This window comes from Neopsephotus bourkii, unplaced genomic scaffold, assembly GCF_033783945.1.
Source record: "Neopsephotus bourkii isolate Nb327-2 ecotype Australia unplaced genomic scaffold, CSIRO-AGI_Nbou_v1 NB_780, whole genome shotgun sequence".
In the NCBI taxonomy this organism is placed as follows: Eukaryota; Metazoa; Chordata; class Aves; order Psittaciformes; family Psittacidae; genus Neopsephotus; species Neopsephotus bourkii.
In genome coordinates this window covers 2369504-2385000 of record NW_026901276.1, presented here as the reverse complement: position 1 = coordinate 2385000, position 15497 = coordinate 2369504, and the positions used below count along the sequence as shown (strand labels likewise).

Sequence of the window (15497 nt, the reverse complement as noted above, 5' to 3'; positions counted from 1 at the left end):
TTCAGTAAATAGATTAATTAAAATGTATGTATACAAAATTAAAACTTACGTTCAGCTACTAGTATTGAGAGACACTTTTTATCAGGGACAAAATGATAGCACAAGAAAAGCAGTAGTGCTAATTGTCTACAAAGCTCTCTTAAATATACAGATCAAGCTAATGTAGGAGGATTTTTTTTTTCTTCTCTCCATTACCATAACATTTCTGAACTAAAACATTTCCAAGCTGTAATGGATCCACCGGTTCTTGTGCAGCTAAGTGATTTTCAAACTGACAGAAGAATATTTCTGAAGGTGAGCTAATGTGTGGAATTCTGAATAAAGCCATGTTTGGGTCTCACTTGTTGAAGTGCATTGTCCACAGAGAGCACTTCCACTGCACCCTCTGTGCAGTGCTGGTGGTGTCTGTAAAGAAAACGTGCTGCAGCTGGAGGCTGCTACTACTACTCTAATAGCTGCACTGCTGTGGCTGTCTTCCCTACTCCTGCCTTGCGTCACAAGATAGGTTCCTGGCTGATGGAAAGAGACTAAACAAAACTCAGTCTGGTGCTTGCATTTCAGAATGTCTTTGTACATCCAAAGAAGGTCACACTGTATAACCTGTGATCTCCAGCCTGATACAATTAGACCTCCAGGTTAATACAATTTTGGAGATGTGCTGAAGGAATATTGTTATATGCTGGATGCTACTGCAAGCTGAAACCAGATTACTTCATGTGTAGATCTCTTGCCTAATGTAAGAACATAAGAGTACAAGGGACTTCATGGATGATCGCATCCAATCGTTGCTACTGCAGACCACATCATTTTTAAGGACTGAAAGTTTATGGCACTTAATTTTGAAATCTGTGTGTGGTTCTTCCCTTTTCCCTGCTGTTCAAGATCTGTTTCAGACCCTTAATCTGTGCTGACTGAAAATTCACTAGAATTTTTCCATTCTGACTTGTTTGTGGCTGGTTAATGTCCATTCCTTAAATGTTTGTTTCCCTTCCTTGATGTTCTCTACTATGCTTTTGGGAACAGTGGTAACATTTCTATTTCATTTTAAACTAAGGCAGAGACACTCTTGGCTTTTTTTAGGAAGAACTGGTCTTTGATGCATGATCCTTACTCTTAGCATTCCTGTATGCTGTATTTTCTAGGTTGAATTAATCTGTCAGGATGAGAAACTACAAATACATGGTATTTTAGCTGGTATCTATCCAACATCTTGTACACTGGATCTGTATTTTTGCTGGAAGTACCTCTGCTGATGTTTTCTGGAGTCACCTATGTCCTGTTCATAGCTGTTCATGTTATTAACTTGTAGTTAAGTAATGACAGAAATCCTGAGAAATTTGAAGGATTTGGGTGGTGTTTTTTTTCTCCCATCATTTCAGAATCATAAGTTCATATCTCAAGTTCATGGCATTTTGGTTTACTTTGGTTTTCCTGGTTTCCGTCGTTTTGGCCTGCTTAATCTCATTTATAATTTTATTATTCAAGGCTAATATCTCTAAAAAAAGTAGTATGGGGGCTTCTGCATTCACATAATTTCACACCTTCTGCCTTAATTGGAAAATATTTGTTGGACCTTCATCACTAACTGGAGAAAGTTCAATAAGATTGGTTTCCAGAGTAATTGTCAGGAATTGGAAGAACTGTGCTAGAGCTTTCTGTTCTCTTGGACACCTTTCAGCATGATGTATTTTTCTTTTTTTCGTAGCTATTTGAAAGTTGTATATTCTTCAGCCAGCTAATGATTTCAGTCTGGATGCCACAACAGGTATTAAGGTGTTAAGGCAAGACAAGTTAGATCTGTTTACCATTTAAATTCAATTCTCTTCAAAGAGACTAACTAGGTGAGTCTGGTAAACCTACGTACAGTTTTGTCCCATTTTTTAGGTATCTTCTGGGAGGAAGACATCTTTGTATTGCTCTAAAACACAACCAGAACTTGAGAATAGTTGCCTATTTTATTTTGGTCACCTTTTTATTTTATAGATGCCAGTGTTCTATTTCCTAGTAATGCATATTCCTGATTTGATACACTTGATGTAAAACTCTGTAGGACTGAAATAATTTTTATATGCTAATTTTGCTTTGTTTCTGAAAAGGAAGTTCAGTCAACTCCCCCTCATAATGTGAAGTGTTTATTTTCCCTTGAAAGCCAAGAAAAAAATTATTTCCATGCCATCGTTCACAAGCCATTCTGTCTTTGACCTGTGATCAACATCCTTGCTTTTATTAAAAATGGTGGCAAATTTTAATGTATGTTTTGTACATCTTTGGTATTTTCAGTCTTCTCTTTATTTTTTATGTGACTAGAGCACTTATTCACTGTTGTTTTGATTTTGGTTTGGGGAGGATTTTAACTTTGTTTTGGGATGTTGTTCTGAGCCTAAATTGCACAGACTTTTGTCAAATCCACCTTTTATTGCAGTTTTTCCTGAATTTTTAAAGACTAGTTCTTCTTTCTTGTATATTCTGTTTGTTCTTAACAGCAGCTTTAGGTGTTATCCATCTTGGAGTGCTCTTCTGTAAAAAGAAAGAATTTTCAATGGCTAGAGGTTCAAGATATAAATGTGTTTTCCATTATAGTTTGAAAGAATTAATGTCTTCTGTCATTCAGAACCTTGAGATTTTGCTACTAGTTCATTTGCATTTTCTATACCTGCCTCTTCAAAATACAGAACCTTAATTATGGAACAGGTTTTGTTTGTTTAACTGTTTATATTGAAGGTCCATACTATTCATTGAAATAGAATCTAAAATCTAGAACAGGTTTTGTTTGTTAACTGTTTATATTGAAGTCCATACTATTCATTGAAATAATAATTGTAAAATCAGTGGGAGTTCCAAAAGACATCCAAGCTTCTCCCTTTTCCTGTAAGAGAATCAATACCATAGCCTATGTCTTAAAGGTAGGCCAAATTTAAAAATCCTGTGGTGGTGCAGGTTCTACAAACTTGTCAAGTTTTACAGCCAATTCTTTCTGGTGCTTCGCTGCATCTGCTGTAGAGAGCTGCTCTTTATATCTTAAGATGAATTTTGCTTTCTGAAGCTTGTTCTGTGCACAGTGGGTGATAGACTATTCTCTTAGAGAGTTTTCCAGATTTAAAACCCGTATGCTATCTTGTAAGGCTCTTTCAACAACTAACCTGAATTATTTTCCACTTCTCTGCATGTTTGTGGGGGTGTTCTTTGGTGGGGCTTTTTTTTTCCCTTTGTCTTGTTTGTTTGTGTATAAACCTCCAGTAGGTCAGGTCTGCTACAGTGGGATACAGGAGAAGGATTAACATGTTTTGCAGACTGTCCTTCCATTTATACCAGTATGGTGTTTACAGCATTTGCAACAGCATCGTTCACTCATGTTTTATTTGTGATCTACTGTAATCATTACATATTGCTGTTGGTCACTCTTTTCCCTGTAAGAATCAAAAATAAGCTGATTGGTCTACATGATGTTTTCTTGTTTGAGTGACTGGAGAAATTAGTTGTCAGTTGTACCATCCAGAAATACCTGGATTATATAGTTACGGGTCTTTAATGCTCTTACTAACAGCAGCATTTATCCTTCAAATAGGTGTTTCGTCTGGAAGTTTAAGGTCTGTTATGATGATATGGTTTAGTATGTTAACATAGTGATACAGTGCAAGGTTCTTAGTCGTCATACTACACAAAGTGAAATTCTGAAATTCCTTTGCTTCCTTTCTAAATTAGAAACTGTTGCACAGTTAGTATTGGGTCAAAAAACAGTTTAAGTTTCAATATCCCTGTGCCATGCCCCCTGATTTACAGATACCAATAGCACCATAAGAGCTGTTTGGTTTGAATTATCTTTTAAACTGGGAAAGGAAAAAAGGCTCCATTGTGACTAGCAACTTACTCAGAACATTTTCAGCACTTTCTTACACTTAGTTTTTCAGAGCTAGGTTTTGAGTTTATTTAGACATTACTACTTAGGTGAACAGTAAGAAGTAGCAGGAGCAGAGTTACGTCAGTCTTTTTCTTCACAATGACTGCAGCATTATTCTAAAGCATTAATGATATCACTGAGGTTGTTTATGGCACTGCATTTTCTTCTAGGGAAATGGGATCCTGGTCGTAGGATGGCCTTCTATTCTGTACTGTAGAATAGGGCTGAAAGCCACCACCTTTCCACTGTCCTGTTTCAAAGAGAGGGAAGGTCACAAATGTTTGCAGGGCATTTAAATACATCAGAGCCAGAAATGCAAAGGTGCTGTGGTGTATTCTTTCCCAGAATATTTTCAACTATTGAGCCCATGGTTCTTTGATTCCAAAAAGTCTAGGCATATCCATTTTATGGATAAGCAGAAGACAGAAACGATAAGAGAAAGATAACTTTGGGAAAAGTGCTTGAATGTTTTACCGTTTGTTAGGGAGACCTAAATCTTTGAAGTATAGGCTGATTTGTGGAAATACAATTATTTTGAATGTGTACTTAGGGGCCGCAGTTTTATGAAACAGAACACATATTTTCACACTTTTACCACAGCTTTGTGTGTGAATCATTCCACTCTTCCATGCAAGCACCAGAAGTGCCTAGTTTACTCTATGGATTATTAAAGTGCAAAATTATGTTGGGAAAAACTAAACTTTTCTAGGGTGTTAGATCTAGACATAAAAAAATAAAATTCAGCTCTGAATATTTGTGTGAATCCCATCATTTCAGTGCTGGGTGTTTTTCCTCTGTATGGTCATAACTTCGTGTGCGACGTAGCAGGTTGGAGTGATTTTGTTGTTGGTTTGGGGTTTTTTCAACGGAAATTTTTTTGTAACTCTCTGAAAGAAGGTATAATCGGGATGTTGGCAGGGCTGGTTGTCAGTGTGGTTTAATGTGTGTGCTCCTGATGGTGGTGAGACTGAAGGAGACACACAAACTGCAATTAGGGTTGAAAAGATGGGTCTGAGCAAGGAGACATCCCTAAGCTGAGATCATTGTGGTTGGTCAGTCAGATAACAGGAGGAGTACAGGTGTGAGATGGAGCTGGAAGGATTGTATTGAATGTGAAACTAATATAATGAAGTGGAGACTTCTGGCATCAGAACAATTTGCCACTTTCTTATCAATATACAGGCTACAACTTGTTGCAGTAAATAAAGGAATGTAGTTACCTACATGCATTTTCCAGAGGAAGATAAGGAGAAATCATATGAATAACCTATGTGCGTATATGTATGTGCATTTATTTTTAAGATGGCAACAGATGGAAGTCAGCATATCTCTTTCCAGAGAGTACAGCTCAATAAACAAAATGTTTCTGTTTGCGTCACATCTCCAGACATTATCACTGAGCTGACTTCAGCTCACTATAGTGATCTTTACATCCCAGCAAACAAATGCTCTGCTGCACATTTGCTGTCAAGTACTTTGTCTTCCAATCATGTTGTTTTAAAGAGATTGTAAAATAGTAATTTCCAAGAATGTAATCTTAGAGCGTATCTCCAGAAGCATTTGTTCATTTTTCCTTAATGTGTTGTTTTGAAGAGGAAGATTTCTGAACATTTTTACATTTTTTTTTGAGTCACCGTTTCTTGAGTATTTTTAAATCTTACTAACTTTTCTGAAAGCAAAAACTATTAAAAAGTGTTTACCTTAGGTTTGTTGGCCCTTTTGGAGGAATGTATAAACAGTTAGCTGATCTTTAAATCTTAAGTTATCCTCCCATAATGATCGCAACTTCTTTTGTTGCCAGTTGGATATTTTTAACATTAGAAGTATAATTTTTTTCTCCATTTTATTTCTGCTCATGTGGTCTTTTAGTTAAACCTACAATATCTAAATAAATCCCATTGCACTGTACATTTCTATAACTCCTTCTCTGGGCAGACTTACGGATTGTGACACCTCAAAGTTACATATTGTTATTTCTTCAGCTTGTGAATGAAATAAATGGAAATAATGAGTTAAAACTGTTATGATATGTCCACAATGTGGAAAATCTGTGGCATGACAGCAGTGTATTTACTGTGGATTGTACAGCTAATAAAATGATTTTTATTAATGAAGATTTTTCCATTGCATATTGTAATGTTGCAGGTGGGATGAATCATGGAATGGTTTGGGTTGGAAGGGACCTTAAAAATCATAAAGTTCCAAGTCCCTTGCCATGGGCAGGGACACCTTCCACTAGACCAGTTTGCCCAAAGCCCCATCCAACCTGGCCTTGAACACTGCCAGGAATGGGACAGCCACAGTTTCTCTGGACAACCTCCTCCTCCAGTGTCTTACCACCCTCATAGTGAATAATTGTTTTCTAATATCTAATCTAACTCTACCCTCTTTAAGCGTAAAGCCATTCCCCCTTGTCCTGTCACTACAGGCCCTTTAATAAAGTCCCTCCGCAGCTTTCTTGTAGGTAACTTGAATTCTCCCAAAGTGCAGCAGAATTTTTGTAGTGCTGTGCTGAACTACTAATGCTATTTCTACAGTCAGAGCAGAGGCACACAGACAAGTAACGGAAAGGCATCCTAATGTATGAATATGCAACCTAAGGCTTTGTCGTGGTTAATTACCTTTTTATCTTATACTGTAGTAATCTGTGGTTCTGTCATATCCCTCTTTTATTTATCCTCCTAAAACCCTTGTAAAGTCTGAGTATGTTGCTACTCTCCTTTCACACCTGTTTTTCAGTGAAGAGTATCTTCTCATATGCATTTCAGGACTTTTTGCTACTTAAATATATAGATATATGCCAACTTACTACAACCCATTCAATGGTGTAGTCTGTCTAATGTTTTCTACCTTCTTTATCAGTTCTTTTGTGAGTTTCTCTAACAAAAAGTACTTTTAAAGGTCTTTTTTCTTCACTATTTCTTTTTTATCTGCAACTCTGGTATTTTTCTTACAGACACATTGTATTTCTGGTTTCATATCAATAAAGTTTGGATTTGTTTTTTGATGGGGGCAGTTTTGTTGTTGTTAAGTGAAAGTCAAAGTGACAAGGCTTCTTCTGATGATCACTGCTTCTCACAACAGTAAGCTCTTTTTTCTAGTGGAAAGTGCAAGACTAGCATGTTTTCCCTTTTAGAAGACCCTTAAGTTTGATGGATCTGGCAGTGTACGCCAAAAAAAAACCAAACACCAAAATCCTGTCTTTTAGCTAACACAGTTCTGACATTGATGGTAATTTTTTTATTACTATTTTAGTAGAAATTGGAAATAGATAAACAGTTTAACTCTGTATAATCCATTCAGTATACATGTGCCTAGGCAGAAGGATAATGTAAAGCTAAGGCTTTAAAGAGATTTTTTAAAAGATACAATTATCTGTATGATTTTTAAATCACATAAGAAATATATTTTAGAACTTGCCAGTGATGGCTCATAATCACTTTGATATTTTGAGGAAAATGGTAGCTTTAAACAGATGATACAGAATTTATTTTTAAAAATGTATTGTGCTTATACAGTTGATGGCTTTTATTTCCATAATGTTTTTTACTACATAATTATACATCTTAATTACGTAATTACCGTCATAATTATTATGTAATTACATGTAGTTCCACTAATTACAAAATCAGGAAGTGTAATTATCTACTAAAAACTTTCTGAAATCTTATTTGTTCGCTAGAGATTATTTAAAAGACCAGTGACCTACTGAGGATGGTGTACAGTGTTGTACATAATACCAGTTCTCTTTTTCCCTTTCCTCATGGCCAGTCCAGCTTGAGAAGGTTATGAAAGGACTTTCAGGTCTTTAATTATGATTTCCCTTAAAATTAGGTTGGAAACCTTGACTGTATTACCTGCGTATTTGGAGCCTCTTAATTTTTGTCCTTAACATCTTTCAATTTAAGTATTCTCTAGCTGAACTTACATAAAGTTGCACTGTTTCAGTTAACACCTTTGTAGGTTTATTATTTGTATTTTGATCGAGGTTATCTGGTTCAGGTATCTGATGTCAGCTATGAATATGTTTGTAAAAGCATTGCTTACAGCCATATATACATGGAATGAATCCTTGACTCCACAAAAGATTGGGGGACTGGAGCTGATTTTTCATAGGCCAAATATTTATTTTATTGACTAAAACTGCTTTTTAAAATGTGTTTTCCTGTATCAATCTACAGTCATGTCTGTGTGCTGATTCATTACTTATTGTCCCACATACTTGGTTATAGATTTGTCTAAACTGTGCAGTTTGAAACCAAAAATGGTTTACTGCAGGTTAGAGAAAATTAATATTCAGGACGATTTATGGCTCTGTTGTCCTGATATTTTACTAAAACTGGGCAGATAGAAACTCTGTTTGCTGTGTATTAAATAAGTCATGTGCTACCTTTGATAGTGTTGTGAAGTGTTAGATTTGGTGATTTTTTTCACTGTAAAATCATGATGTATCAAAATGACATAAGAAATACAAAGCTTTCTCTTGCACTCATTGTGACAAGCATGCATTTCTTATGTGGCAGTGTTAAAGCAAAATACCAAGGAGAAGATACTTTGAGGAACAGAAAACAGTGTTCATGTGAAAGGGATGCTGTAAAATAGTAAAACAATCACAATTTGTGATACTAATATAACAGAAGAAAATTGTAATCTCTGTGTAATTTCAGAAGGGAAGTGGTGAAATAGAAATATGAAGTAAATGGGTTATTGGAATATTGACATTTCTGTGGAGTGCTTCAAGACTTGATGCTGTGTTGCACATGTGTTAGTGCCTAATATTTCTGTGTTTATTACATAAGGCAACTGCTCTACTGTATACTTGCCAAAAGCTATTTTAAGCTCCCAAATTTGGCCTGACTCCACGGGTGATAGGAATCTCTTTTTGATGTTAAATGTACTTACCTCAACCCATACCTGCTAGGCATATGAGCCCTAAGAATTCGTCTCCAGAGCGGTTTGAAATATATTGACCTTTAAAAGAAACAGCGTCATTATTCGTGAAGACAGGTTGTGAAAACTGGGGGAGAAAAAAAACCCAGTATTTAAATTAATACTGCAAATGAGATTATTTTAATTATTATATTTACTAAAGTATAATAACTGCATTTGAGACATATATTTTTAAATATCTTTCTGTATCCCTTAACAAACAAAGGATTTATATCAAATGCATCAAGAAGGTACAGTTACACTCTTTTCCAAAAGAAATAGATGGAGATAAATTCTTCTCTTTATTAAGGGCTAGAAGATTGTGTAGAGAATAGCATAATAGAAAATACTTGGTTTATTCCATAGGGGACACAAAAATGGTCCATCGTGTACATATAAAAACATAGCTCAAGACAGAGAAGTGTCTAAATGCAGCTTAAAGTTGGTTTATTAAATAAAAAACCAACTTGCATTCATAAAGCAGTATTACATTTTTGTTGCCTCTCCATCCATTTCAGTGATCATCTCTTCATAACAGTCCAACCACCAAATTTCATCACTTCCACTGGCATTCTTTTGAGAACAAATGGGTCTTCTGTGACAGGCCAAAATGTGGCTCAGCCTTGAAAAAAAAAAAACTTAGCAGGATGTTCTTATGTCTTGGCTTGGCCCTCTTCTGTGATGGGGGCTTGGATGAGAGAGGCATTTGGTCAGGTTAGGGAGCTTTTTGTTTTTATGTAACAGAAATGAGTTTAGAAAAAGCTGATTTGATCCTTCAGGATTACAACTGTTAAATGCATATCAAAATGTTTTCCTATCTTATATTATTTAACTCAGAATATAATAATGTAATTATTTTGACATGAAAACGTTATGTACTGTGGTATTTCCACTTATCTTTAAACAGACATTTTTCACTCTGTGAGAGATGCGTGCAGTAAGACAAAACAAAAAATGAATAAAAAGGAGTGAGTGACAGTCTAAGCTAGTTTATTTAGATGATAAAAACAAATAATATTTGACATTAATAGAATTTTACAGACTTGGAATTAACACATTTAGCTAGTTATGGTATTGTTTCATAGTTCTGGTGTTAACAGTCGATGTTATGTAAACAGCCAGCAGAACATAACAGAAGCACATTTATCAGGTTAATATTTTTCTTAAAAATTGTGTCACATAGTCTTGGTGGAGGGCAAAGAAACATTAAAGGGAAATGTGGGGGGTTTTACTGTTCATAAATCATATACATGCGTATTCACCTTAAACTAGACTTTTTTGGTTTTACGTTTTTGGAGCCTGTAGTTTAAAGCATTCTTAATGAAAAATAGTTGGTAGTGAGTCACCAAAAACAAATAATAGTCAGCATACTTTGTAAGAACATTAGCTACAATGCTTTTGAACAGTAATGGTAAACTATAGTAATCAATACTTTGATGTGGGAAATTTATATTATTTCATACTTTAAATTTTGTACAGAAATCAATGGATTTGAAATTGGTTATCACACATGCAATTTCATGGTAACACATAATTAAATTGTTTCAAATATTACTTAAATTTAGGAAGTCCAAAGTGTAGCTTCTTGGTTGGAAACATGTCCCTAATTTTGCAAAAGCAGCAGATGTTGGAACAAAAAATGCATGCATCAGTGAATCACAACTGTTCCAACTCTTCTAGTAGTTGCATGTAGAGAGAAAGAAATACGTAGAGGTTCTTATCCAGATGTTTAGTTTTGGAAAGTCTGAATGAAAGTTTAAAAGCAATATTTCTATTTTTTCCATTTCTGTTCTCCAAAGATTTATCAACTGCTTCACAGTTTAAGCCATATTTCAGATACAGCAGTAATGCAAAAAGCCAGAAAGTCGACCTGGTTATGAGGACATGTAAAACCAATATTTTCTCGATGTTTTCCAGAAAACGGAAACTGATATTATTCAGAAATTACAGTGAAGTGTCTATGCCTTTTTGAACTTTTGAATATTATCTGAACTCTTAGCTTCATTTTGATTTTATTGTATTGCTGTGGCAAATTTTGAACATGAAAGGTATTCAGTCAGGAGTTCTTATTAAGACAAAACAAGCATTTTGTTTCAGTATCTAGTCTATTAGCATATAAACATGCCTGTGTGTTCTACCAAGTACCAGAAAGTATCCTTTTTGTCCTGTTATGGCATTTAACACTAGTGATTTGTCATAGAATCATAGAATGGTTAGGGTTGGAAAGGACCTTAATATCATCAAGTTCCAACCCCCCGCCATGGGCAGGGACACCTCGCTCTAAACCATATCACCCAAGGCCTCGTCCAACCTGGCCTTGAACACTGCCAGGGATGAAGCATTCACAACCTCCTTGGCCAACCTATTCCAGTGCCTCACCACCCTAACAGGAAAGAATTTCCTCCTTATATCCAATCTAAACTTCCCCTGTTTAAGTTTTAACCCATTACCCCTTGTCCTATCACTACAGTCCCTAATGAAGTGTCCATCCCCAGCATCCCTATAGGCCCCCTTCAGATACTGGAAGGCTGCTATGAGGTCTCCCCGCAGCCTTCTCTTCTCCAGGCTGAACAGTCCCAATTTTTGTCCTCTTGGTGCTGACCCGTAGGGTGTAGGTAACCAAATATACCTTTTCTCAAGCTGTCCCTCCAGCACCCTTTCACTGCTTTACTGCCGTGAAAGCCCTAAGCCTGCTGTTGTGTTAGCATCCTTCGCCAAAAATAGAGACTTGAAAGGAGAGTAACAGTACACTTAGACTTTACAAAGGTTTTAGGAGGATAAAGAAAAGAAGGGTAACATGTAACTACACATTTTCACAGGATAAGATAAACAGGTAATTGCCATGGTAAAGCCTTAAGTTGCACATTCATACATTAGGATGCCTTTCAGTTACTTGTCTGTGTGCCTCTGCTCTGACTGTGGAAACAATATGAGTAGTTCAGCACTGCACTTCAAAAATTCTGTTGCAGTTTGAGAGGATTTGAGTTGTTGAGGATTTTTTGTAACATGGCAATTACAAGGTAAACCTTTCTTTTTCATGGGAGGTGGGGGAAAGGTTATGGGCTTTAGTTATTTGGTAAGTCTTTGCTTTTTAAGAACAGGTAAAGGACTTCCAGTTGTCACATCAAATTCCATGGCACTAAGGTGGTACCATAATCAAGAGCCCAATAATAATACGGAAGTATCTTTTTATTAGGCTGTCATAGGGACTCACGTGGGGTGTCTTGTTGAAAAGGTTGTCTTTTATAAAGGAAAGGAGAAACACCTATTCTGAATTACACAAGGAAAGAGCATTAGTGCAAAAGAAGAATAAAGACATAAAAGAACAAACCAGATGTATGACGTTAATTTGACAAAAAACAATCATAAAGTTCACAGTATAGAAAATTTGGGGAAGTCATGAGAAGTAGAAATGCTAAAGGATTTGGAGAGGTAGCAGTAAATGAAAGTCATTTGCAGTACAGCTTGACAGTGAAATGGTTCATTCCAGAAAGCAGCCTTTATTTTTAAGGGTTGTTTGAACCCAGTGAGGTTAAAATTATGTCCTGCATTTCTAGTAGCAGCTCCCCAAAGTAACATTGTACTTGTTATCCTGTGAGTTTTTCTTGATTAGGGAAGTTTTTAACAAGATCTGCATGTATCAGTGTATATGTTACTGAAAACCATTGCACAATGGTCAGCAGAGCATTACATTGGCACTAGACATCTCTGAAAGAATTACAGAGTTGGATTAATTTGAAAACAGGATTCTGTATCATCCTGCTCTGGATGTGTAAAACGGGAGGAAAAAAGTCTCTGGAAAAAGAATGTGGTAAAGAAGGTGCATTATTTTTCCTCTTTTAAACATGAAATACAATTTGTGAGGAAGTCTCTCTTTGCAGAAATCAGCAGTTTTACAGATGGAGTACATCCTTCTTGGGAAGTTTCTTCAGTAACTGCACACTGATGTTTTTGAAATGTCTGGAGCAGACCAGTACTTCTGTTGAATAGTACATTTTTGAAGGCCATTATTACGATAAACCATGGTTTTGGCATAATTTAGATTGGTATATGTACTTTGGATTTAAAATAGCGTTCCTTTGCAGACCGTGAACTACAGACAGCACTCAGGAGAAAAATGCTGTTGATCTTATGCAGGAAGTTCTACATTTAAGACTTCGCAACAGTGTGGGTGCTTTATGTCACCAACTGGGCCTAGCTAAGTGAGGCCCAGGGAATGCCTGAAGGTCAAATAAACTTTTCATTGTAAAGCGAAGTTCTCTAGTGCAATATATCCCAATTATAAAGATAATATAAATCACCCCAGTGACAGGCCTTTTATAAAGTAAGAAGCCACCCTTATCTTTTCAGCTGATATACGTTGCCTTTAAAAAGAGAGTGAGGAAATGAGCAGCGACAAGCTCAGGAATGAGTGGGGGTACATGTAAAGGTTTTCCTCCCTTTAGAGGAAATGCATCTGATGTTTTGCTTTGATAGGTGCAAAGTTGGAAGAGGAATGAACAAAAGATCCTTTATCTTTCCATGGGTAGGATTTTCTCCTCACCCGTAGATGATCCACCACTGGATATGCCTCCCAAAGTAGTGTGTATATAGTGATATTTGGGACAAAATTTGTCGCTCGTGCTACACATGCAACAGTGAGGTCCTAGAAGAGATGAGAGGTGGGTATTCCTAATGTATGAAATAGCTCAAAAAGCCAAAGAGTCACAGTTCAGTGAAGTGACCAAGAGACTATATATGTCTCCACTCTGTACTGGCAGTGATGATATACTTCACTAAGTTTTTCTTGGTGCCAAGACTGTAAGACTGCCAAGACTCACAAGAGAGGTGAGATACCAGTTCAGTCCTAGCAAGAGAATCACAGAATGACTGAGGCAAGGAGGCACCTCTGGAGATCATCTAGTCCAGCTCTCTGCTCAGAGCAGGGTCACCTACAGCAGGTTGCTCAGAATTTCAAGTATTTCTATGGATGGAGACTGCACAATTTCTCTGGTCAGCCTGTTCTGCCATTTGACCACCCTCACAGTAAAAAAGGAAGGTACTATGTTGAAGTGGAATTTCTTGTATTCCAGTTTATGCTTATTGCCTCTTGGTCTGTCACTTGACGTGATGGAGAGGAGCCTGAGGAACCCAGCACTCCAGCTGTGTCTCACCAGGGCTGAGCAAAGGAGAAGGATCACCTACCTCAACCTGCTGGTGATGCTTTATCTAATGCAGCCCAGGGTGTGTTGGCCTTCTTTACTGTGAGGTATTGTTTCTGGTTCATGTTCAGGTCGTTATATAGGTACTTGAGTATATAGCTGCTGTGTGAACAGGGGTTCTGCTGTTCTTTTGCTGTCTACATAAAGCAAAGCAGGCATTCCACACCAAATATCACTAATGGAAAAAACTCCCAATGAAGGGATGCACTTCATCTCCGCTGGCATTGAGGTCTCAGAGTTCAAGCATTTGTATGTGAATTTATCAGCCTGTGCTACTTTTGTATAGTTGGCAGAATTAGGCAGTTCCAGGGCATGGCTCAGTTAATCTCATCTATACTAGGCTGGTTTGGATCACACATGAGAAATACTTCCTCTTTGCTTCATTGTTTATAAAGGAGATCCAGGGTGACTAGATGAGATCCAGAAAGTAGTACTACTGGAAAAGTTACACCAGAGACATAGTCCATGGATTTGCCAGATATGGAAAATGGTTACATGCAGCCCTCCAGTCACTTCAAGGTTTTTCGTCAAAGAATAAAAACTAAAATCAAAGTAGTTTCTTTATCCTTCACCAGTTACAACCTCTGTTAACTAAAACAAAGTGAAAAGAGCATGTTGCTCTGAAATATACCGCTTCTGCATCCCACAATAACCTATTTCTAAAGTAGACATAGCTAACTGTAAATACCTGGGGAAAGGCATCTAGTCATGAATTTTAACCATGAGGAGAAATGCCATAACTCCCACCAGTCCTTCAGAAAAGTCTGTCGTGAGATCTGTAAAGCAGCCTGTAAAAAATCACTTTCAGAACAGAGTTCTGGCTTCTGTCGTGGGAGCAGGCTGCTGTTTTATGGTTACCTGTACAGAAACAGAGGGTGTCATTCTTCTAAGTCCCTACTGTTTTTCAAAGGGACAAATCTAGAGACTAAACTTCTTGTATGGGGTCATTTGGAAATTAATTTACAGTCTTCAAGGTGAATAGCTATTATTTTATTAATAGCTTTTTTTTTTGCACACAAAAGATTTTAGCAGTTAAAAGCCAACTCCATCAACCTCTGCTTTTCCATATTCAGTAAATACAGGGATTTTGATAACTGCAGATGAAGTTATCCCAAGGAGGAGTTTGGTATTCTACAGATCATAGAACGAAGGTCAGCTGAGAAAGTTGGGACTGTTCAGCCTGGAGAAGAGAAGGCTGCGGGGAGACCTCATAGCAGCCTTCCAGTATCTGAAGGGGGCCTATAGGGATGCTGGGGATGGACACTTCATTAGGGACAAGGGGTAATGGGTTAAAACTTAAACAGGGGAAGTTTAGATTGGATATAAGGAGGAAATTCTTTCCTGTTAGGGTGGTGAGGCACTGGAATAGGTTGGCCAGGGAGGTTGTGAATGCTTCATCCCTGGCAGTGTTCAAGGCCAGGTTGGACGAGGCCTTGGGTGATATGGTTTAGAGCAAGGTGTCCCTGCCC

General features: G+C 37.1%; 1 protein-coding gene across 4 annotated transcripts in view; it reads left to right on the top strand.

The window, feature by feature from the left end:
* The window catches only part of POLA1 (DNA polymerase alpha 1, catalytic subunit), a 196566-nt gene that overhangs the window by 154903 nt on the left and 26166 nt on the right, over positions 1 to 15497 (top strand). The gene's annotated exons all lie outside the window — the stretch shown is intronic.